The 26,248-nt window shown below is 38.5% G+C and overlaps 1 long non-coding RNA gene across 2 annotated transcripts in view; it reads left to right on the forward strand.

The window, feature by feature from the left end:
- LOC138931082 (uncharacterized) overlaps positions 1-26,248 on the forward strand; it is a 51,902-nt gene that overhangs the window by 7,161 nt on the left and 18,493 nt on the right. The window contains exons 3-4 of one of the 2 annotated variants that reach the window (XR_011446352.1): positions 12,965-13,093; positions 13,189-14,105. This is a non-coding gene — a long non-coding RNA (uncharacterized lncRNA). Of the gene's footprint in view, positions 1-12,964; positions 13,094-13,188; positions 14,106-26,248 lie in introns of those variants that run through there. The other variant, XR_011446351.1, reaches the window with a different exon arrangement.

Below are 26,248 nucleotides of genomic sequence, written 5' to 3' on the forward strand. Positions count from 1 at the left end.
TAGTCAGTGCCCCTGACTCCACGGCAGGCCACTGTTGACCCATGCCTCTGCTGGAGACTCCTGGACACTCACGGACAAGTCTGGCTCAGTCTCTTGTGGGGTCACTGCTCCTTTCTCCTGGGTCCTGGTGCACCCAAGGTTTTATTTGTGCCCTCCAAGAGTCTCTGTTTCCTCAGTCCTGTGAAAGTTTTGTAATCAAATCCCGCTGACCTTCAAAGTCAGATTCCCTGGGGATACTCAGTCCCTTTGTCAGAACCCCAGATTGGGAAGTCTGTTGTGGGGCCTAGAATTTTAACAAAACCATGAGAACTTCTTTTGTATAATTGTTCTCCATTTTGTGTATTGCCAACCCAGTGGCTCTGTGGTGGAGCTAATGGCGACCTCCTTCAAGAGGCCTTATTAGGGTTTAGTAGTGGGGATGGTGGTTATCATTTCTTGTTCCTGACTTTAATGGACTGATTCTAATATTTCACCATTAAGTATATCTGCAGTAGGTTTCTGGAAGATACCATTTATCTCTTTAAAATAATTTCTTTCTCTCTTTGGTTTCCTAGAATTTTATCATTAATATTCTTATGAATGAAAGTTAAATTTCATTGGCTGCTTTTCCTGCATGTATTGAAAAAGTTATGTAGTTTATTCCTCTACTTGGTTGGTGTGTGAATTACATCAATAGATTTCCTTTTGATGATCCATATTTTTATTCATAAGGTAAACCACAGTTTGTCATGACAAACTGTTCTTATAATATGCACTAGATTCAATTTACTAATGTATTTCTAGGATTTCTGCACTTTTGTTTTTAAATTATATCAGCCTATAATCTTTCATTTTTATAGTGTTCTTGTTTGGTTTCAGCAACCAGATTTTGCTTGTTTGTGAAATGAATTTGGTAATTTCCCACCTTTCCTGTTCTCTAAAACTGTTTATGTGAAAGAAAAGCATGTGTTCCTTGAAGTCTTGGTAGAACTCATCTGGCAGAACTTGGTGACTTGGTGACTTTTGGAAACAGGTAGGTTTATGGAAAGATTTCAATTTCTTCTTCAGTCAGTGTTGATAATGAATACTTTCCTAGAAGCCTGCCAATTTAATCCAAGTCAGGGTTTCTCTTGGCACTGTTGACATTTGGGGCTGGATGATTCTTGGTTGTGGGGGCTGTCTTCTACATTTTGTATGTTTAGCAGGATTCCTGGCCTTTAGATGTCAGTAGTGCTCCCCCTGCCCAACCCCCCTGCCTCACACCACCACCTAGGTTGTGACAACCACTCTACAGATATTGCCAAGTATCTTTTGGGAGTCAAACCTTATTAGTAGAAAGTTGTGTGAAACTTTGCTTTTGACTTTTTAGTCTTCTAAATCTGAATCATAACTACCTTTGCACTCCTGATGTACTTTATTTGTGTCTTCTCTCTTTTTTATATAATGAGTAGGCCCAGAAGTTTGTCCATTTTATTATTCTTTCCCAGAGTCAGCTCTTAGCTTTATTGACTGATTATATCTTTAATTTTGTATACCTCTGTGACCTAATGGACAAAATTTTAAAGCATTTATTACAAAAACGGAATGTATAATACAATAAAACCCACTGCCTGTATTCAACAATTATCAACTAATAGTTAATCTTGTTTCTGTCACATATACTCCCATTTTCTCTTTCTCTCATAATATTCTGAAGCAAATCTCAGATTCATATACTTTCTTCCATAAATATTATATACTTGTAAAAGATATGAAGGCTTTATTCAATATAACCACAGTACCATTTTTATACTTAAAATTACAATTCCTTAATATCATCAAATATCCTTTCTTTGGTCAAATTCTCAACTGTTTCATAAATGTGTGTGTGTGTGTGTGTGTGTATGTGTGTGAGACATAGAGAGAGAGAGAGAGAGAGAGAGAGAGAGAGAGAGAGAGAGAGAAAATGAATCAGGATCCAAATAAGGTCCATGCATTGCATTTGGTTTATGTGTCTCTTAGGTGTTTGATTCTCTTTTAAGCACATAGGTTTTTCCCTCTTATCTCTCCTTTTCCCCTGTGATTTGTTGAAGAAATCTAGTTGTCTTGTAGAGTTTCTCTACATGATTACATTCCCACGGTGTTTTTTAAATATATTCTCTGTCTTCTGTATTTCCTACAGATTAGTGCTTCACTCTAGAGGTTAATCAGATTTAAGTTCAATTTTCTTGGCTAGACCTCTCACATGGAGTTCTTCCATCAGGAGACACATAATGTTTGGCTGTCTGTCTATGGTTAGATCCACTTATTCGTTAAGAGTTGCAAAATAAAGATATTCTATCATTCCATATTCATTTATTAGCTGAAATTCTTTTATAAAAGAAACTTCCCCTCATCTACTATTTGGTACCTAGTGTTACAGTTTGAATAGGAGAAGCAGGATAAATGCCTTTATTTATCAGCTTTCAGAATAAATAGTTTATTATTTATCATTTTTCAAATGTGACCTTTTTTTCATATTATCATAAACATGTGGATTTAAATGGGCTTCCCAGTTGGCTCAGGGGTAAAGAATCTGCCTGCCAAAGCAGGAGATGCAGGTTCAGTTCCTTGTCTGGGAAGATCCCCTGGAAAAGGAAATGGCAACCCACTTCAGTATTCTTGCCTGGGAAATCCCATGGACAGAGGGGCCAGTGGGCTACAGTCCATGGGGTCACAAAGAGTGAGACACAACTTAGTGAGTGAACAACAACAACATGGATTAAAACATTTGATATATTTTAATCCATTACAGTTATTCTCCTTACTGATGCTAAGATTGTCCCATCTTTAGTTCCCATGTCCTTTTGACACAACCCTAGTGGTCTGTGATAACCTCCTTGTTTTCTGAGAATTCGAGGTATTGGAGGTTCTACTTGTATATTTCCTTTCTCAAACTAGAAATCAACCATTCCTTTCAGAAGTCTTGTTCTTTTTGATGTGCAACAGTGTCTGGAAATAAAAATATGGGCCCTGGACATTATGATCCTTCAAATTTAAATTCAGAACTAGAGGATGTTTACTGCTCCTCAATAATCTATATCTCCCTTCTCCCACAATAAATATCTTCATTCTCAAAACAATAACATAATAATTTATTTGCTTTATTCTACAGTATACAGGTCACAGTTTCAGAATAACAATACCAGTACCATACCACCAAAAATATAATTGCTTACAAAGAGTTTTTGACTCTTTTGTAGATATTTTTGTCTTTATCTTAAGATGTATCTTGTTAGGGATATACATTAATGTTCCTGTGTTTTAAAGTCCCTTTCTATTATTATGTCACCATTTGGATACACAGATTCATTTGTTTCATTTTGCTTTTGATTTTTAGGGGCTGCTTTTTTCTAAGAAAAAATAATTTCACAATTTTCTAACATATTTACATGGTTTCAAAGTCAAATCTATGAAACAGAGTAGTATACTCAAAGAAGTCTAGTTTTAATCCCTGTGTCTTTATGCTATCCCTTTCTACTCCTTTTGGGTGAACAATTTCTTTATTTTATGGTTTATCTTTCCCTTTTATATGAAGAAGTATATATATAGGTATTTCTGTCTCTTCCTTTCTTATGTGGGTGGTATCATATTATGCAGACATTTTTCCATCTTGCTTCTTTTAAAAAATGAATATTATGTCTTGTAGATCACTCCATCAGAATATATAGAAATATTCTTAGTTCTTTTTCAAGCTTTATAGTACAGTACTTCATTTTGTAAGTGTACCAGCCCTCTATTGATGGACCATTTGGATTGTTTCTAGTCTTTTCATATTGTAAATAATGCTGCAAGAAATAGCCTTGTGTGTGTCTCATTCATTTTGAAAACCTGATTTTTAATTGGTTAATTATTCCTGTTTAAATGTATTATGATAGTCATATGTGCAGAGTTGTTTCCACCATTTGTTTTGTATTTTCTTTTTGCCACCTTTTTTTTTTTTTACTGTTTTCCTACTTTTGGATTGATAACTCTTTCTGTATTCCTTTTTGTTTCCTGTGATGGCTTAGAAACTATTGTATGTGTATATATTCTTTTAGTAGCTGCCCTTAATTTTTAAAATTTTATTTATTTTTGGCTGTGCTTGGTCTTTGTTGCTGTGCATGGGCTTTCTCTGGTAGTGGCAAGTCGGAGCTACTCTTTGCTGTGGTACACAGGCTTCTCATTGTGGTGGCTTCTCTTGTTGAAGAGCATGGGCCCTAGGGCATACAAGCTTTCAGCAGCTGTGGTACATAGGCTTAGTTGCCTTGAAGCATGTGGTATCTTCCCAGACCAGGGGTCTAACTAGTGTCCCCTGCATTAGAAGGCAGATTATTAACCCCTGGACCACCAGTGAAGTCCCTGCTCTTAATTTTTAATGTGTACATTTAACTATAAAATGTTTTAACATATCCAAAATAATTTGGTATTTCTGTTCTTTGAAACATGACAAAGTTTGTAGCTTGTTACTGACCCAGTGAAGAAACTTTTTTTTTTCATCTTGTTATTATTATCTGGAATTTTATATTTATCTATAATTGTAATTTGCCATTTCTTGAATAAGTAATACACTCGTATGATTCAAAACCCAAACAACGATAAGTGAAAATTCTTGATCCTACCTCTCTCCCATCTTTTCCATTCATCCTATTTCCCCAGTCAGTTAATCTCAATAGATATATATTTTCCAGAGTTTCTCTATGTAACTATGAATATATACTCTTATTTTATCTCCTTCTTACATAGTATAGCATACTACACATTCTGTTTGGCACCTTTATTTTCTTCACTTATCTTGAATATCTTTCCATATCAGTGCACACAGATCTTCCTCATTCTTTTGTATGTCATAATATCCCCTTGTAAGATTGATCCTTAACTTATTTAATCAGTACCCTGTTGATAGATACTTGGATTGTTTCCAATCTTTTGCTATTATAAAAAGATGAAATTAATGATCTTGTACATGTTTTATTTTATATATGTTCAGGTATATTGGTAAACACTGAGAAGTTGGATTGCTGATTCAATGAAAAATGTACTTTTTGTTTCAATAGATGTAGACAAATAGCCTTTTATTAGGGCAGTATCAATTTGCATTCCCATATGAAATGTATGAGAGTGTATAATTTCCCACACGTTGCTAATAAAGTGTGTTCTCAATTGCGGGGGTGATTACAAATCTCAGTAATTATATTTTGCATTTCTTATATAAGATAGGACAAGAATCTTTGAGGGCTATTTATATTTTCTTTCCTGTTATTTGTCTGTTAATGAATTTTCCCCATATTCTATTGGGTTGTTGGTGTTTTATCAGATGCAAGGATGTCTTCTATGGCATTTAGATCTTGAATCATAGAAAGGCTTTCCTTGAAACTCCAAAGTTATAAAGAGATTCTCCCAAGTTTTCTTCTAGTGCTCTTTTATTATTTAACTTTTTATGTTCAAATCATTTTTTCATTTGCAGTTTGCCCTGGTGTACAGTGTTAAGTATAAAACTATTTTACTTTTTCAGATGGCTACCTGATGGTCCCAACCATTAATTATTAATATATAGTCTATTTTTTCTATACTAATTTAACATATCATTTTTTTCAGATCCTAAATTTCAATATTTCTTTGTTTCTACTTATGAACTGTCTGTTTGTCACTTATAATCCTAAGGGATTTGATTTAGGTTGTACCTGAGTGGTCTACTGGTTTAAATTGAAGAAAATAGAGAAAACCACTAGACCATTTAGGTATGACCTAAATCAAATCCCTTACGATTATATAGTGAAAGTGACAAATAGATTCAAGAGATTAGATCTGATAGACAGAATCACTGAAGAACTATGGAGAAAGGTTTGTAATGTTGTACAGGAGGTGGTGATCAAAACCATCTCCAAGAAAAAGAAATGCAAAAAGGTAAAATGGTTGTCTGAGGAGGCCTTACAAATAGCTGAGAATGGAACAGAGGCAAAAGGCAAAGGAGAAAAGGAAAGCTATACCCATCTGGATGCAGAGTTCCAAAGAGTAGCAAGGAGAGATAAGAAAGCCTTCCAAAGTGATCAATGCAAAGAAATAAAGGAAAACAATAGAACGGGAAAGACTAGAGATCTCTTCAAGAAAATTAAAGATACCAAGGGAACATTTCATGTAAAGATGTGCCCAATAAAGGACAGAAATGATATGGTCCTAACAGAAGCAGAGAAGATTAAGAGGTGGCAAGAATACACAGAAGAATTATACAAAAAGATCTTCATGACCCAGATAACCATGATGGTGCGATCACTTACCTAGAGCCAGGTCAAGTGGGCCTTAGGAAGCATCACGACGAACAAAGCTAGTGGAGGTGATGGAATTTCAGCGAAGCTATTTTAAATCCTAAAAGATGATGCTGCGAAAGTGCTGCACTCAATATGCGAGCAAATATGGAAAACTCAACAGTGGCCACAGGACTGGAAAAGGTCAGTTTTCATTCCAATCCCAAAAAAGGCAAGGCTAAAGAATATTCAAACTACTGCACAATTGCACTCATTTCACATGCTAGTAAAGTAATGCTCAAAATTCTCCAAGTCAGAGTTCAACAGTATGTGAACTGAGAACTTCCAGATGTTCAAGCTGGATTTAGAAAAGGCAAAAGAACCAGAGATCAAATTGCCAATATCCGTTGGATCATGGAGAAAGGAAGAGAATTCCAGAAAAACATCTACTTCTGCTTCATTGACTATGCGCAAGTCTTTGACTTTGTGGCTCACAACAAACTGTGGAAAATTCTTCAAGAGATGGGAATACCAGACCACCTTACATATCTCCAGATAAATCGGTATGCAGGTTAAGAAGCAGCAGTTAGAACCGAACGTGGAACAATGAACTGGTTCCAAATTGAGAAAGGAGTACGTCAAGACTGTATATTGTCACCCTGCCTATTTAACTTCTATGCAGAGTACATCAAGTGAAATGTCAGGCTGGATGAAGCACAGGTTGGAATTAAGATTGCAAGGAGAAATATAATAACCTCAGATATGCAGATGTGACTATCCTTATGGCAGGAAGCGAAGAGGAACTAAACAGCCTCTTGATGAAAGTGAAAGACGAGAAGGAAAAAACGACTTAAAACTCAACATCCAAACAACTAAGATCATGGTATTTGGTTCCATCACTTCATGGCAAATAGATGGAGAAACAGTGGAAAGAGTGACAGACTTTATTTTCTTGGGCTCCAATATCATTGCAGATGATGACTGCAGCCATGAAATTTAAAGACGCTTGCTCCTTGGAAGAAAAGCTATAACCAACCTAGACAGTTTTTTTAAAAGTACAGACACTACTTTGCTGACAAGGTCCATATAGTCAAAGCTCTGGTTTTTCCAGTAGTCTTGTATGGATGTGAGATTTGGACTATAAAGAAAGCTGAGCACCAAAGAATTGATGCTTTTGAACTTTGGTGGTGGAGAAGACTCTTGAGAGTCCCTTGGACTGCAAGGAGATCAAACCAGTCAATCCTAAAGGAAATCAATCCTGAATAATCATTGGAAAGACTGATGCTGAAGCTGAAGATCCAATCCTTTGGCCACCTGATGCGAAAAACTCATTCATTAGAAAAGACCCTGATGCTGGGAAAGATAAAAGCAGGACAGAGGATGAGGTGATTGGATGGCATCACCAAATCAATGGATGTGAGTTTGAGCAAGCTCTGGGAGTTGGTGATGGACAGGGAACCTGGTGTGCTGCAGACCATGGGATCACCAAGAGTCAGACATGACTGAGTGACTGAACTGAACTGATGAACTTTCTGTTTTTAAATTGGTCTGTATGTCTATTTATGTGGCAGTACCCTTTGTTTATAACTATTGAAAGTTTAAAATATTTTAATATCTGGTAAGACGAATGATGCTAAAGCTGAAACTCCAGTACTTTGGCCACCTCATGCAAAGAGTTGACTCATTGTAAAAGACTCTGATGTTGGGAGGGATTGGGGGCAGGAGGAAAAGGGGACAACAGAGGATGAGATGGCTGGATGGCATCACTGACTCGATGGACGTGAGTTTGGGTAAACTCTGGGAGATGGTGATGGATAGGGAGGCCTGGGGTTGCAAAGAGTCAGACACGACTGAGTGACTGAACTGAACTGAACTGAAAACTGACTCTCACTATTCTTCTTTATTAGAATTTCCTGCTTATTTTTGCTTATTTATTTTTCCATAGGAACTTATTTTATTTTTATTTTGACTGCACTGGGTCTTTGTTGCTACACACAGACTTTCACTAGCTGAAACGATCAGGGGCTACTGTTCATGGTGGTGTGAAGGTTTCTCATTGCAGTGACTTCCCTTGTTGTGGAGCTTCAGCTCTAGGCTTGCAGGCTTCAGTAGTTATCGTGCGTGGGCTCAGCAGTTGTGGTGCATGGCTTAGTTGCCCCACAGCATATGATATCTTCCTGGATGAGAGATCGAACCCCTGTCCCCTCCATTGGCAGGTAGATTCTTAACCACTGAACTACCAGGGAAGTCCTCCATGTGAAGTTATAATTAGATTGCCTAATTAAACAGTTAACTGTCTATATTTTTATTGGGATGATGTTAAATTTACAAATTACTGCTTTGTACAGAGTTGCAATAAAATTCAGAGACATGGGTAAATACTCATAATAATTACAATACATGATGTGTTCAATATTTAGTCCCCATTGGCAAAACACAGCTCAATGCACTGTGCAAAACTGCTGTGAATACAGTGCAATTGGAACCTATGCAGCAATCTTTGCACAATGTATCTTTGATGCATTTCCTCTGATGTTTCACATCTTTGATTTTCACTGAATAAGCTTGGGCCTTTAGCATGTCTCAGCAAAAGGTAATCAAGAGGGTTCAGTCTGTAAAATATATGTATATGAAATATGCTATACAGTAAGCCCTCTACATATGAACCTTCAAATTGCAAATTTTCAAAGATGCTAACATGCCTTCACATGTCCAATCACCGTAAGTTAGTTCAGGTGCCTGGTGTACATTGTCACAACATCTTCTACCAGTGGTTGTGCTTTTGTGTACTTTACTGTGCAGCACTGTTTAGAGTACTGTGTGCTCAGGTGCTCAGTCATGTCTGATTCTTTTCCTGTGTAGGGTATAGTAGTATGGTATCTTTAATTCAGGCCCAGGATGTCCAGAAGCAAGTGTGAAAGCAGTGATGATGTAGCTGGTACTGCTAAGAAGTGCCAAGCAATGACAATGGAAACAAAAGTGAAAATAACTGAAAGAGGGGACCGAGGCAAAAAGATGATAGACATCGCTCATTCTTATAACATGAATTGTTCAACCATCAGCATGATTCTAAAGAACAAGGACCAGATCATGGAATATTTGAAGTCTGCTATGCCAATAACGTCAACATTAATATTGAAGAAGCATGAGAAAGTGATAGAGGAGATGGAGAAATTTCTCAGTGTGTGGATCCAGGATCAGCATCAGTGTTAAGTCCTGGTCAGCTTAATGCTGATTCAAGAGAAAGCTAAAAGCCTTTATGAAGACTTGAAGAAGAAACAGTGAAGAATCAGAGGGCTGGTTTCATTGGTTCAAGGCCAGAGTCAGCCTTTGTAACATAAAAGTAAGTGGTGAGGCAGTGAATACAGATATGGTAGCTGCCCTGGAATTTCCTGAAACACTGAGAAATTATTTATGAAGGTGCATATTTCCTCAAGCAGTTTTTAAAAATTAATTAATTTTAATTGGAAGATAATTATTTTACAATATTGTGATGATTTTTGCCATACAGCAACATGAATTGGCCATAAGTATTTATGTGTCACCTATATCCTGAACCCCCCTCCAACTGCCTTCCCCACCCTATCCCTCTAGGTTGTCACAGAGCACCAGCTTTGGGTGCCCTGCTTCAGGCATTGAACTCGCACTGGTCCTCTGTTTTACATATGGTAATGCACGTGTTTCAATGCTATTCTCTCAAATCATCCCACCCTTGCCTTATCCTACTGAGTCCAAAAGTCTGTTCTTTATGTCTGTGTCTCCTTTGCTGTCCTGCCTGTAGGATCATCAGTACTATCTTTCTAAATTCCATATGTGTTTGTTAATATATAGTATTTGTCTTTCTGACTTACTTCAATCTGTATAATAGGCTCCAGGTTCATCCAATTCATTAGAACTGACTCAAATGCATTCCTTTTTATAAGCTGAGTAATATTCCATTGTGTATATGTACCACAACTTCCTTATCCATTCATCTGTCAGTCAATGGACATCTAGGTTGCTTCCATGTCCTCAGTTCAGTTCAGTCGCTCAGTCATGTCCGACTCTTTGTGACCCCATGAATCGCAGCACGCCAGGCCTCCCTGTGTATCACCAACTCCTGGAGTTCACTCAAACTCACGTCCATTGAGTTGGTGATGCCATACAGTCATCTCATCCTCTGTCGTCCTCTTTTCCTCCTACCCCCAATCCCTCCCAGCATCAGAGTCTTTTCCAATGAGTCAACTCTTCGCATGAGGTGGCCAAAGTACTGGAGTTTCAGCTTTAGCATCATTCCTTCCAAAGAACACCCAGGACTGATCTTCTTTAGAATGGATTGGTTGGATCTCCTTGCAGTCCAAGGGACTCTCAAGCGTCTTCTCCACCACCAAAGTTCAAAAGAATCAGTTCTTCGGCACTCAGCTTTCTTCACAGTCCAACTCTCACATCCATACATGACTACTGGAAAAACCATAGCCTTAACTAGACGGAACTTTGTTGACAAAATAATGTCTCTGCTTTTGAATATACTATCTAGGTTGGTCATAACTTTTCTTCCAAAGAGTAAGCGTCTTTTAATTTCATGGCTGCAGTCACCATCTGCAGTGATTTTGGAGCCCAAAAAATAAAGTCTGACACTGTTTCCCCATCTATTTCCTGTGAAGTGATAGGACCAGATGCCATGATCTTCGTTTTCTGAATGTTGAGCTCTAAGTCAACTTTTTCAGTCTCCTCTTTCACTTTTATCAAGATATTGTAAATAGTGGTGCAATGAACACTGGGGTACATGCATCTTTTTCAATTCTGGTTTCCTCAGGGTATAGGCCCAGCAGTGGGATTCTAAGCAGGTTTTTAATGTGGGTGAGACAAACTGTACTGGAAGAGGATGCCAGATCAAAGTCATATCAGTAAGGAGGAAAAGTTGATGCCAGGCTGTTGTTTGGTGGCAATGCTTCTGGTGATATGAAGCTAAAGCCTCTCTTAGTTTATCATTCAGAGAACCCAAGAGCTCTTAAAAACATAGCCAAGGGCTCTCTTCCTGTTGTGTGGAAGAGTAACCCGAAAGCCTGGGTTACACAGGCATTTTCCAGGACTGAGTTTTCTACCACTTTATCCCACAGGTAGAGAAATATTGCTTGGAGAAGGACATCTCATTCAACATTCTTTTTGCTGCACAACAGTGCTCTGGGCCATACCCCCATTCATGGGCAACTTTCATCCCAATGTCAAAGTAGTGCATCTGCTACCAAATACTATGTCACTCATCCAACTGATGGACCAGGGAGTCAGAGCAACTTTCAAGAAATATTATTTAGGTCACACTTTTCATCAGGCAGTAAAGGTGAATGACAAATCAGAAACAACCTTGAAACAATTTTTGAAGGACTATAGCATATGGAAGGCTATTTTTGCATGGTGTGAGATTATGGCCATCACCATGAATGGGGTTTGAAAGAATCTTTGTCCACATTCTTTTTTTTTAATGATTTTTGTGGATTTGAGAAGGTGGATGAGGAATCCAAAGAGGGCTTCAGCAACTTAATGACTCTCAGTGAGAAGCTGAAGCTAAATCTGCAAGAAGATGGCTTCATTGAACTCCTTGCTGTTCAACATGAGGAGCTTACTAATGAAGAATTGATGGAATTGAAGGCCCAGAGAAATGATAAAGAGAGACAAAAGGAAGAAGTAATTGAAGAAACAAAGAGATTCGTGATACAGGAAATGGCAAGGGGATTTTCTTTACTTGAGGAGGCACTATTAGTTTTTGAGGCATAGGACCTGAACATAGAATGGTACACAAAGGTTGTAGCAGCTGTTCAGAACGCATCCAGTGCTACTGTGTCATCTATGACAAGAAAATAAGAGCTACTACCCAGACATCACTGGATCATTTTTTTTCTTCAAGAGGGTAGATAGAATTGAAACCAGTAAGGAACCAGAACTTGTGGCATTAATGTCAGGTATGTGTGAAATTGCAGCTTGCCCTCCATATCCTATTGCTGATGATCCTTTAGCTCTCTACCATCTCCCACCTCCTCTCCCTTCTCCAGTCAGTAACTCTCCTTGCCTGTTCACATGGTGTCAGCCCATATATGTCAGCTGTTGTACTGTATTACTGTATAGTATGTGTACAGTACCAAAGGATACTGCACTGTAAGATTTAACATGTTTTCTTTTTGTATCTGTTTTTTATGTATTATTTGTGAGAAAAGTATAAACCTACTACAGAATGGTGCTATATAGCCAATTGTGTAGTTGGGTACCCAGGCTAAGCTTGTTGGACTTATGAACAAATTGGACTTATGAACACACTTTTGGAATGAACTCATCTGTATGTAAGGGACTTACTGTATATTATATGTAATGTTTTAAAATATTTATGTTTTCAGAAGAACTAGGAAAGTCAGAAACTACCACAGATCAGAGGAAGCTAAGGAATCATGACAACTGAAAGTGCAACAGGGAACACCAGATTGGCTCCTAGAACAGAAAAGTGATATAAATGAAAAGCTGGTGAAATCCAAAGTCTAGGGTTTAGTAATAGTAATAGTAATGTATGAATGTCATTTTCTCAATTTTGATAGATGTGGTATAAAATGTTATCATTTTATGGGCTAATGATGTCTAATAGTTCTCTGTGCTATCTTTGAAACAGCTCTTCTGTGAATCTGAAATTATTCCAAGATAAAGTTTATATTTAAAATTCTGTCTCTAGATTTTATGGTTACTTTGTATTATAATTGTGTGTTTATCTTCCTCTGTAGACTGCGAGAACTACTAGAGCCTGGGCCATTCAGCACTATTCCTGTGTTCATCGATAGTTATTGGGGACAACCTTAGGATGATGAAAATAAGCCAAGAAGACACTGAGAGGCTGTGGAAAAAATACCAAGGTATTGTCTTCCTTACTTTACATTATGTATTATTCAATTTAATGAGCCAAATGTGTTGCTGATAAACATTTTTATTTTCTCTATCATCCATCCAGGAAGACTTAAAGAAAAAGATACTTGGGAAACCTGCTCTCAAAAGCTGAGAACCCCCTTCTTTTTCCACTTGCTCACCTTTACTCATTTTTAAAGTGCTCCTTCTCCTTGCCTCAAAATCTTTGGCACAGTAGCTTTGAAGAAGTGGGAGAACAGTGAGCTTGGGTTCTAGTCTACACTCTCACATCCTGGCTGTGTAAGCTTGGGTAAATTACTTAATCTCTATGAGCCTGCTTCTCATCTCCCTAATTAACAAGATTAAATGAGAAAGTATATGTGATACAGTGTATAGGTCCAAGATACTAGGTGGCTTTCTGCACTTCTTTGTGTGTGATTTTTTTTTTTTTACTGCCAAACTTACTCTTTGTCTAGTGTTCTCTCTGTGAATGGTTAGCCTAACCTACTCGTCCAGAACATAAGTCCAGAACCTAAATCATCCTTGACTCATTCCTCTCGTTAATACCTCCTTCCTGAATTTTAAAATCACCACCAAGTCCTACTAATTCCTAATTATCTGCTCCATCCTCTCATTTTGATCCCACTGCCATTGCCTTAGTTTCTCCCTGGGCTATAGTAATAGCCCCTTAACTGATCTCCTTGCCTTCAGATTTGTTTTCCATTTTTCATACAGATTTCATATTGATTTTAAAAATGTTTGTCTGTGTTACTCCCCAACTTAAAATTATCCTGTCAATTCTTATAACCTTTAACATAAATCCAAAATTTTTAGGGTAACATTGTGATCTAGCCTGTGTGTATCCATCCAGCTATGTTGCTCTCTAGTTTCTGCTATATCCCTAAGCTTTAGTTATCTTGAATTATTTGCAGTTGCCTGAAATCACTGTACATTCTCTCACAGTTACGTACACTGTTCCCTCTGTTGGAAGACTTCCTCTCATCCATTAAAAAATGTGCTAAATCTTGTGGCCAATTCTCATTTCCCATCTTACTTGACCTATCAGCAGCAGTTTATGCAGTTGATCACTCCCTCCTTGATTTATTTACCCAACTTTTATTTATTTTTAGGAATATATTGGAATTTGCTGTGATTTTTAAACAGTCAATTAATTACTCACATTTGAGATCCAAAGGGTTGACCAGACTAGTATATAAAGGTACATAGTAGAAACACATCAATGTAGATATTAAAGCAATCAGAATGATGAAGAGACGAAATTCACTGTGTAGGAGGATATTGGAATAATTAAGGGGTAGTAAATATTTTTTGCTCAAAAGTAATTTATTAAGTGCCCTCTGTTCTAGAGACTGTACCCGGGGCTCATGGCCAAGGCGTAGGGAAGAAAGAAGGAAAAGAGGAAATAAGATATAAAGATGAGTAAGATCTTGGATCCTTCAAGGCATTCAAATGGGAAGATAGGGCTACAATAGGTAATATTAATTAAGCACTGCTGCTGCTGCTGCTAAGTCACTTCAGTCGTGTCTGACTCTGTGCGACCCCATAGACGGCAGCCCACCAGGCTCCCCCGTTCCTGGGATTCTCCAGGCAAGAACACTGGAGTGGGTTGCCATTTCTTTCTCCAATGCATGAAAGGGAAAAGGGAAAGTGAAGTCGCTAAGTCGTGTCCGACCCTCAGTGACCCCATGGACTGCAGCCTTCCAGGCTTCTCTGTCCATGGGATTTTCCAGGCAAGAGTACTGGAGTGGGGTGCTATTGCCTTCTCCAAGGATTGTATTGCTATAAACTCCTTTTAGAACTGCTTTTGCTGCATTCCATAGGGTTTGGGTCATTGTGTTTTTGTTGTCATTTATTCTAGAAATTTTTTTATTTCATCAATAACCTGTTTTATCTCCATGTTTTTGTGTTTTTTTTTTCTAACACTTTCTCCCCCTATAATTGATATCTAGTCTCATAGCATTGTGATCAGAAAATATGCTTGATATGATTTCAATTTTCTTAAATTTACTGAGGCTTGATTTGTGAGCTAAGAAGTAGTCTATCCTGGAGAATGTTCCATTTGCACTTGAGAAGGGCAATTGTCTTCTGCATTTGGAGAGAATGTCTTGAAGATATCAATTAGGTCCTTATTAATTTTCTTTTTGATGATCCATCCATTGGTGTAAGTGGAGTGTTAAAGTCCCCTACCATTATTGTGTAACTCCCAATTTCCCCTTTTATATCTGTTATTGTTTGCCCTATGTATTGATGTTCTCCTATGTTGAGTATATAAATATTTACACTTGTTATGTCTTCTTCTTGGATTGATCCCTTGATAATTATGTAGTGTCCTTCCTTATCTCTTGCAATATTCTTTATAGTTGTCTATTTTGTCTGAGATGACAATTGCTACTCCAGCTTTCTTTTGATTTCCATTTGTGTGGAATATCTTTTTCCATCCTCTCACTTTCAGTCTGTATGTGTCTCTAGGTCTGAAGTCGGTGTCTTGTAGACAGCATATATGTAGGTCTTGTTTTGTATCCATTCAACCAGATTGCATCTTTTGGTGGAGTATTTAATCCATTTACATTTAAAGTAATTATTGATATATATACTCCCATTGGCATTGTCTTAATTGTTTTGAATTTGTTTTTGTAAGTCTTTTCTTTTTCTTGTGTTTCCTGTCTATAGAAGTCCCTTTAACATTTGTTGTAAAGCTGGTTTTATGGTGTTAAGTTCTTGTAATTTTTGCTTGCCTGTAATGCTTTTGATTTCTCCATCAATTTTGAATGAAATCCTTGCCAGGTAGAGTAATCTTTGTTGTAAATTTTATCCTTTTAGTACATAAATATATCCTAACCTTCCTTCCTGGCCTGCAGAGTTTCTGCTGAAAGATCAGCTGTTAATCATACAGGATTTCCCTTGTATGTTACTTGTTGCTTTTCCCTTGCTGCTTTTAATAGTCTTTCTTTGTGTTTAATCTTTGTTAGTTTGAGTAATATGTGTCTCAGCATGTTTCTCCTTGGGTTTATCATGTATGGAACTCTCTGTACTTCCTGGAGTTGGTTGACTATTTCCTTTCCCATGTTAGGGAAGTTTTCTCCTATAAGCTCTTCAAAATTTTTCTTAGACCCTTCCTTTTTCTTCTTCTGGGACCCATATAAATCAAATGTTGGTGCCTTTAGTATTGTCCCAGAAGTCTCTGAGACTATCCTCAATTCTTTTCATTCTTTTTCCTTTATTCTGCTCTTTAGCATTTGTTTCCACCATTCTATCTTCCAACTCATTTATTCATTCTTCTGCCTCAGTTTTTCTGCTACTGATTCCTTTAGAGTACTTTTAATTTCAGTAATTGTGTTGTTCAACTCTGTTTGCTTATTCATTATTTCTTCTAGGTCCTTGTTAAATGTGTTATTTGATTCTTGCATTTTCTCCAATCTATTTTTGAGATTTTGTATCATTTTTATTCTGAATTGTTTTTCAGATAGTTTGTCTATTTCCTCTTCATTTATTTGGTCCTGTGAGTTTTTACCTTGTTCCTTCATTTGCACAATATTTCTCTGTCTTTTCACTTTTTTCTAACTTATTGTGTTTGAGGTCTCCTTTTCCCAGGCTTTAGGATCATATTCATTCTTCCTTTCAGTTTCTGCCCTTGGTAGGTAAGGTTGGTCCAGTGGTTTGTGTAGGCTTTGTGTTGGGAAGGACGCATGTCTGCATTCTGATGGGAGAGTTGAGTTTTTTCCCCCTCTGATGGGCAGGGCTGTGTGACATGATATGCTTTGGGTGTCTGTGGGAAGCCTGTCTATTGATGATTGTTTTTGTTGTTGTTGTTGTCTTGTTTATTGTTTCTGTGAGGCGTCTTGTACTGGGTGCTGTTGGTAGTTGGGTGACACCAGGTCTAGGATACAGGTAGAGGCCTTTGTGAGAGTTTTCATGAACATAGGGTTAGGAGTTCTCTGGCAGTCTAGGGTCCTGGACTCAATGCTTCCACTCCAAGGGCTCAGGCCTGATCTCTGGCCAGGGAACCGAGATTCCACAGTTGGTAATGGCACTAGGGGGATTAAAATAAGCACACAAAACCCTAAAGCAAACCAATTCAACAAACAAAAGATGAATCCCAGACAAATGGTAAATACAAAATCAGACAAATGATAAAAATGAAGGAACATACACACACACCCATACACACACACAAACAAAACCAAAACAATCCAAAGAAAAGATTATATGAGAAATTGAGCTGGTGAGCAAAGGAAACCAAAATTGATATTCAGCAATTAAAAATAACACTAACTAAAACACAAACTGGAAAACAAAACTAACATAGAGTGCCAACTGGAGAATAAAGCAAAGCAAAGCAAACAAACTAACAAACATGGTGAAATAAAGAAAGAAAAGAAAAAGCTAGAAAAGCAAAGTTAAATAGAAATATGTAAGAAAGATAATAACTACAGCCAGAAAAGAACAATAAGAAAAACAAAAACCAAAACCAGAACAAAATTTAAGAAAGATAAAGAAAAGCTCACAGAACAACACAATGTCAATGCAGAGGTAGAAGTATATAAAGGAAATAAAAAATGTGATTTAAAAGAAAAGTTCTCAAAAGCTTAAATGGAGTTAGTAGTAATAATAAAATCAATAACCACAGCAACAGAGAATAAAAAAAGAAGAGAACAAAATCCAGAACCAATTACAGAACAAATCAAAAGATACAAATAATAATAAATATTTTTCTTGGATCTCAGCTGTCAGCATCCTTTCCCTCATTGTGAGTCACAGTCTGCCTCCACCTCCCTAGGATGCCTTTCAATACTGGGCTGGTCTCTGCACCTGCTGTAGGTGCTGCTCAGACTCTAATCTGGCTCTTCTCCTGCATGTTCTTGCCTCCAATGTCCACAGGTGTCAGAACTAGGGCATTTTCCTTTATGGGAACTCTCTTTGCCCTTTTATATATTCCATAAACAGAATCTGCCTAGTTTATCAGGTGGATTTAATCTCCAGCTTGTACAGTTGTGGGGAAGTTTTTGATCCTCTTCCTTAGCCACACTGTCCCTAGGGTTCAACTGTGGTTGTATTTCCACTTCTGGATGTGAGTCACCCACAGGAGTTTGCTCCTGAGACTGCCCTGGAGGACCTAGGTCTGCCCCAGTGAGGACAAGGTGTGGAGGTGGCACAGCTGCTTGGATTGCAGGGATCCTGTCAGCGCCAGGTAAACAAGGGGCTGACAGCCAGGGAAGCAGGAGATATGGTGCTCTTAAGGTTTTTCAGCCTCTGGGAGCTCTGCCCCAATAGGGATCAAGTGTGGAAGTGGTGTGGCTTTTTGGATCATGGAGACCCTGGCAGAGCCGTGTACCTAGGGGAGCCAGCCACTGTCTGCACAGGAGATATGGTACTATTAAGGTTTTTTCTAGCCTCTGGCAGCTCTGCCTCAGTGAGGATTGAGCATGGAGGTGGTGCAGCTGCTTGGATTGCAGGGACCTTGGTAGCACCAAGTATGCAGGGATGCTGGTGACCTCAGGTGCAGGAGCTATGGCACTGTTAGAGTATTTTTCTAGTCTCTGGAAGCTGGCATTCAAAGGCTGGTCCTCCATGGCTGGTCCTTTTCTGTTACTTGGCACAGCAGATGCTCAAAGGCCTCCCTGGCTAGGGTTCTTCTCTATTCCTTTGTGCATCAGGCACTTAAAGGGCTACTCTCTCTGGGGTCTTTCTTTATTGGTAAGCTGCCAAAACTAGCATGTAGGGAGAGAGAGGCTACAGTGATGTTTCCATGACCTCTGTGTGACTCAGCAGTATCACCTTGCCTTCATGACTGCCTGACCTTCCTCCGAAGGCAATCCCCACTGCGATCTCCTCCCGCATGTCCCCTCAGGCTGTCTCCTCGCAGTCTAACCCTGGGATTTCTGTCCAATCTCTACACTCCAGCTCCTATCCACCATGCGTTCCAGGGAATTGGATCCCTGTCCAGGGTACATAGTGTTGCGGCAAGGATGGTCTCTGTGGTTCTCACTCCATTTGGAGTGTTACAGATCTGCAGCTGCACTCTCCAATAGCCTCAAATGCTTTTCCTCTGTCCCAAACAATTGCCCCATTGTGGGGAGCTGACCTCTGTTTCAGTTCCCTCACCTCCCAGGTGCAGGTCCAGTCCTGCTCATTCTTCTTCCCCGCCCCCTTCCTTTGTCCTACCAAGTTTTGCGTGGACTTAAATATTCCTTTCCGGTGGTCAGGGACTCCTGTCTGTCATCAGTTGTTCTGCAAGATCTTCTGCATATAAAGGTATATTCTTGATGCATCTGTGGAGAGAGATGTATTCCACATCCACCTACTCCTCCACCATCTTAGTTCTCAACAATGTTTTCTTAATGACTTAAGTCTTTCAAAGCAGAAATAAATAAAAACAAAAGTAAACAAATGGGACCTAATCAAACTTAAAAACTTTTTCACAGCAATGGACACCATAAACAAAATGAAAAGACAGTGTATGGAATTGAAGAAAATATTCACAAATGATGCAACAGATAAGGGCTGAATTCCCAAAATATACAAACAGTTCATATAGCTCAATATCAATAAAATGAACAATCCGGTTAAAAAATGGGCAGAAGACCTAAAAAGACATTTCTCCAAAGAAGACATAGATAAGCCAACAGGCACATGAAAAGATGCTCAGCATTGCTAATTATTAGAGAAATGCAAATCAAACAATGAGGTATCAGCTCATACCAATCAGAATGACCATCATCAAAAAGTCTATAATAATAAATGCTGGAGAGGGTGTGGATAAAAGGGAACCCTCATATACTGTTGGTGGGAGTGCAAATTGGTAAAGCCACTATGGAAAACAGCATGGTAATTCCTTCAAAACTAAAAACAGTGCTACCATACAATCCAGCCATCCCACTCCTGAGCATTTATCTGGAGAAAAATATAATTTTGCAGTGCATAAAAATACATGCACCCCAATATTCATTGCAGTACTATTTACAATATCCAAGACATGGAAGCAACCTAAGTGTCCATCAACAGAGTAATGGATAAAGAAGATATGGTACATAGATACAATAGAATATTACTCAAATATAAAAAAGAACGAGTAATGCCATTTGCAGCACCATGGATGGACCTAGAGATTATCATACTAAGTGAAGTAAGTCAGACAGAAAGACAAATATCATATGATATCAATTATATCTGGAATCTGAAAAATGATACAAATGAACTTATGCACAATACAGAAACAGACTCACAGACATAGAAAACAAACCTATGATTACCAATGGGGAAAGTGGGGAGAGGGATAAATTAGGAACTTGGGGTTAACAGATACACATTACTATATATAAAATAGATAAACAACAAGGCCCTACTGTATAGTACAGGAAACTATATTAAATCTTATTATAACCTATAATGGAAAAGAATCTGAAAAATAATACATATATATGAATTAATTTTCTGTACAGCAGAAACTAACACAACAGTGTAAGTCAACTATAATTGATAAAAAGAATATAAAAAAAGAATATGGTAATTCAAATATCAGCAATAAACACACAAAATGCACATCTGCATGGTTGAATTCTGAGTAAGGATGCAGAATTCATTTTCCTGATAATGCTTCAATATTGTAAATAAAAATGTCATAATGGTCAATAAGACCAAGCCTTGCAAATGAGTTATTCTGAGATATGACAATAAATGTCAAGAATTTTCTTGTGATTTTCTGAATTATTTGTAATTATATCAAACTTCTTAATTCTCAGATTGTTTCATTTTCTTCCAAAAACATTCAATCCATTCAAAATTTCTCTCATGTTTCTTATTTTTTATTGAGGTATAGTTGATGTACAATATTATATGTTTCAGGTATACCTCATAGTGATTCAATGAAATTATTTTAATAGATTATACTCTAAATGTTATAAAATATTGACCATATTCCATGTTACACGATGTGTCTTTATAGTTCACTTATTTTATATGTAGTAGTTTTTACCTCTTATTCCTTTATGCCTATTATGCCCCTCCCCCTTCCTTCTCCCCACTAGTTTGTTCTCCATATCTCTTTGTCTCTTGGAGCCTCTTGGTTTCCCACATTTTTGCGACATTACCCAGCTATTCTTAATAAATATGAAAGCCTAGTGTCAATGCTGGAGAAGGCAATGGCACCCCACTCCAGTACTCTTGCCTGGAAAATCCCATGGACGGAGGAGCCTGGTAGGCTGCAGTCCATGGGGTCGCTAAGAGTCGGACATGACTGAGCGACCTCACTTTCCCTTTTCACTTTCATGCATTGGAGAAGGAAATGCAGAATCCCAGGGACGGGGGAGCCTGGTGGGCTGCCGTCTATGGGGTCGCACCGAGTCAGACACGATTGAAGTGACTTAGCAGCAGCAGCAGTGGCAGTGTCAATGCATTTCCCTAGTACTGGTGCTACAAAAGACTTTCTCCCCAGAAGTCTCTTTTGCAGGAGGCAAAGATCTCCAAAGGACATAAACAGTTTTTTTCTGGGCCATCAGGCCTGGGCTTAGGCCTTTGAAGAAGGAGACTGGCAGCTATTTTCTTATTTCTAAGTGAATCATTGAGTGAAAAAATGCTTTCTCCATCTCTGTTTTCAAGTGCTGCAGTGGACTAAAACCTCTAAGAAGCTTCTCTCTTCAGCAGTTATATGTCTTAGAAAATGTGCTGTCATTCTGTTTCCCCTTCCCACATCTAGCCACAGCCTCACCTCAGAAGTCAGTCACCTGATTTGATTTGCTTTCTCATTACCTTCTCCCCAACCAAGTAAATACATTTTTATAATCCCTGTGTGGTTACATCCTCCCTACTCTCTTGTGGAAAGACAGATTGCCTCTTGCAAACATTTAAAATGGAGCAATTCTGATCAATTTTTTGTTTTTTATTCCCAGGGACACCTGAAATAAGAATGTTCCCTCCGTATAGTATTTTCCTAAGTCATGTCAGGAACAGTTTATCAGTCATATCAGGAACAATAGGAGCACAGGATAGAGTCTGTGCCCTTACTTTTATGAAGTAGTCTCCTATGACGTGGCTGCCCCTTTGACAGAGGACACTATCACAATTTTCCACTGATGCTTTCTCTTGATCTCTGAGCGATGTCCTTTGCTGCTGCCATTCACCTTCAGTCACCAGGCTGTCAGCATCTTCCAGAATATTGCTGCACCAGCAGAGATTGATTTTAGCCAGAGTTTCTTCTGCATGGTATCTTGAAGCCCACAGGTGCCACCAAGACTCATGTCTCTGTCATTCTCAGACACCGCCCCAAATGCAGGAATTTCTCATCGTTTTTTTCTTCTCCATATCTGACTCTTTTTAACCCTTTCTTGAATGCCCTCTGGCTTTTTTTGTTTCATGGTTAAAAAAAGATTACCTTACCTTCCACTTTGTTTTTCAGCGTTTACTCCAACTCTTTGTCTTAACTGTAGCAATAGAAAACTGCAACAAAAATAACTAGTTGTCATTTTTAATTTTTTGTTTAATTTACTTAAAGACACCATTGCCTTGCAGCAATTTTCCAGTAGAGGATTCTCTTGTCATATCCCACTACTATATAGACTTGGGGGGTAGAAACATCATTATCTTAGTTATCCCAAAATAATATAACACAGCAGTTAAGAGCTCCAATTTTATAGTAACAGATTCAGGTTCAAATCCTGTTTTCACTTACTAGCTGTGTGACTTTCGTCAAGTGAATTCACTTTTCTAAGCCTGTTTCCTTAATTATAACAAAGGTAATAAACCTGGTCTTTTAGGATTGTTAATCCTAAAATTGAGGATGATGCTTAAGTGAGAAAATTAAAATGCCTAACATTGATCCTTCAAGATGGGAACTCTTCATAAATATTGTTATTCAAATATTACTTCAAATTAAGCCTCCTTCCTCTTACAAGCTCTTCCTACTCTGAGGTCCATGACTTATGACAGCTACCAAGAGCCTGAATAGAGGCTCTTCCTGAATCACCAAGGAACTATTAATATCATAAAATGCAGAAGACAAAGTGGGATATGGCTAGAGCATCCAGAGCTTTAATAGAAAAAGAGAGCCCACGGTTCTCTCTTCTTGAGCACCACCATGTGGTACAACCAGAAATACAGGATTGCAGCCTGGGGAAGAGTATGAGTTTGGAGGAAGTAAACTGGAAGGCTTCTACTGAAAATTAGTAAGGGATGCCATGTAAATGGATAAGACAAACAAGGGAGGAAGAATACAAAGAAAAAAGAGCAAAGGCAGAAAATTGGAGTAATATAAGTCAAGGCTGCTTACAAAATAAAATACCTATCAGACATGTAGTGACTATGGATCCTGTAGGAAACAAGATAGAGTGTAAAGATAAGTGAATATATACTTGGGCCAAGAAATAGAGCAGGAAAACTCTGTTTACTTCTCCTCTCATTCCATTCTCCCTCCTTATTTTATTCCTTTTTTCCCTTCTTCCCTTTCTCCTTTTACACTATGCATTTGCTTATCCATTCATCCTTCCACCCATTTAGCCATTCATCATATATCCATCCAGCACTGGAACAGGAGAAAAAAAAGTAAGTAAACTACAGGCCCTTTCCTACAGAAAGACACCATCTGGAAGATGGAGGAGAGTAGGTGGCAAGTAAACACATGCTTATATGTCAATACCCATCAGCCAAAGATCCCAGAAACAGACCTGTAGTTGAACAAAGTTGGATTTTTTGTTTACTGTAACAGGAGAGAATGCATGAATGTGGAGTATATCAGTAAAAAGGAATTAGAAAGGATTTATAGGATTTGCACAGTGTTGGACTTTGCTTTGGATTAGATGCTGTTAGGGAGCAGGGGCAATCCTCTGATTGGAAATTTTAATAACTCTTATCTAGAAGGAGAGAAGAATAACCCACGCCTTAGAGCTATAAGTGGTAAAGCAGCAGCAGCCACTAGAATTGGCTGGGAGAAGGGATGTTTTGTATTTTGGTGCCTTGACATAGTGACCTTAAGAAGTAGTCTTGTTTCTTATGTCTCACTTTACCATAGTCACATATATTACTTGGTGATAGTGTTCTGTGAAGTTGTTTAGCTTCAAAAAGAAAATATCATGGCCTAGCTGCAAGTGTCAGGCCAGCTCCTAATAAATAACACCAAGACCTTGTTGGAAGTATCAGGTCACTTCCCAGATGTTAGAGTCTGCTTTTCTCTTTCTTGGTGCCCCCAGCTTGGCAAGGAAAGATAAAGTTAAGCCTCTGGACATTAATTCAAAATATCTAGATCCCTGGTGGCTCAGATGATAAAAGAATCTGCCTGCAATGTGGGAGACCTGGGTTCGATCCCCAGATTGGAGAGATTCACTGGAGAAGGGCATGGCAATCCACTCTAGTATCCTTGCCTAGAGAATCCTATGGACAGAGGGACCTGGAAGGCTATAGTCCATGGACTCACAAAGAGTCAGACACAATTGAGTGACTAACACACACACACACACACACACACACAGATTTAAATTATTGTTGGTATTTCATAAACCAAGATCAGGAGGGTGTTTGGAGAATGCAATCTGTGGTTAGACTAGATTAATCCTTCTTGTTTCTTTTGTTAGGATGAGCTATAGAATCATTTGATGTGATATTGGCTGTGCAGTAGCATCTTAGACTCTAGACAGGACGCATTCATCAGTGGCAGCATAAGCGATTAATGAAAGTGAAATCATTCTTAGTCTTTGTAACGTAAATCAAAACTGGTGGAGATGGGAGTCTAGATTACAAAACCATGACAATGAAAATATGTTCCAGAATCCAGCTGGGTATGTTTTAGAGTTCCAGGGTTTTTTAAGCCTAGAAGCAGACTGTTCTGCTTATCCTGTAATATTTATATGAGTGCAGCAAGTATTTTAGTTCAGTTCAGTTCATTTCAGTCGCTCAGTTGTGTCCGACTCTTTGCAACCCCATGAATCGCAGCATGCCAGGCCTCCCTGTCCATCACCAACTCCCGGAGTTTATCCAAACTCACATCCATTGAGTCGGTGATGCCATCCAGCCATCTGATCCTCTGTTGTCCCCTTCTCCTCCTGCCCCCAATCCCTCCCAGCATCAGGGTCTTTTCCAATGAGTCGACTCTTTGCATGAGGTGCCCAAAGTATTGGAGTTGCAGCTTCAGCATCAGTCCTTCCAATGAACACCCAGGACTGATCTCCTTTAGGATGGACTGGTTGGATCTCCTTGCAGTCCAAGGAACTCTCAAGAGTCTTTTCCAACACTACAGTTCAAAAGAATCAATCCTTTGGCACTCAGCTTTCTTCACAGTCCAACTCTCACATCCATACATGACCACTGGAAAAACCATAACCTTGACTAGATGGACCTTTGTTGGCAAAGTAATGTCTCTGCTTTTCAATATGCTATCTAGGTTGGTCATAACTTTCCTTCCAAGGAGTAAGAGTCTTTTAATTTCATGGCTGCAATCACCATCTGCAGTGATTTTGGAGCCCCCCAAAAATAAAGTCTGACACTGTTTCCACTGTTTCCCCATCTATTTCCCGTGAAGTGATGGGACCAGATGCCATGAGCTTCATTTTCTGAATGGTGAGCTTTAAGCCAACTTTTTCACTCTCCTCTTTCACTTTCATCAAGAGGCTTTTTAGTTCCTCTTCACTTTCTGCCATAAGGGTGGTGTCATCTGCATATCTGAGGTTATTGATATTTCTCCCAGGAATCTTGATTCCAGCTTGTGCTTAATCCAGCCCAGCGTTTCTCATGATGTACTCTGCATAGAACAGCCTTGATGTCCTCCTTTTCCTATTTGGAACCAGTCTGTTGTCCCATGTCCAGTTCTAACTGTTGCTTCCTGACCTGCATACAGGTTTCTCAAGAGGCAGGTCAGGTGGTCTGCTATTCCCATCTCCTTCAGAATTTTCCACAGTTGATTGTGATCCACACAGTCAAAGTATTTACTCTTACACAAACTCTCTTTTGGGTAGCTAAGAGAAAATCAAGGGCTACACAATTGTCCATGACAATGTTAACTAATGAATTTAGAGTAGTTTCTGGGCCTCTAGAGCAAAAGTCATGTCATTTATAACTTCTGCTAGTGTCAGAGAAAAAAGTTTTGGACTGCTTTGAGTGGTATTATTTATGTTATGGGAATTGTAAATTGCACACTATGCAAAAAGTCAGTTATTGGGAATTCT

The sequence above is a fragment of the Ovis canadensis genome, chromosome X, assembly GCF_042477335.2.
Source record: "Ovis canadensis isolate MfBH-ARS-UI-01 breed Bighorn chromosome X, ARS-UI_OviCan_v2, whole genome shotgun sequence".
Taxonomy (NCBI): Eukaryota; Metazoa; Chordata; class Mammalia; order Artiodactyla; family Bovidae; genus Ovis; species Ovis canadensis.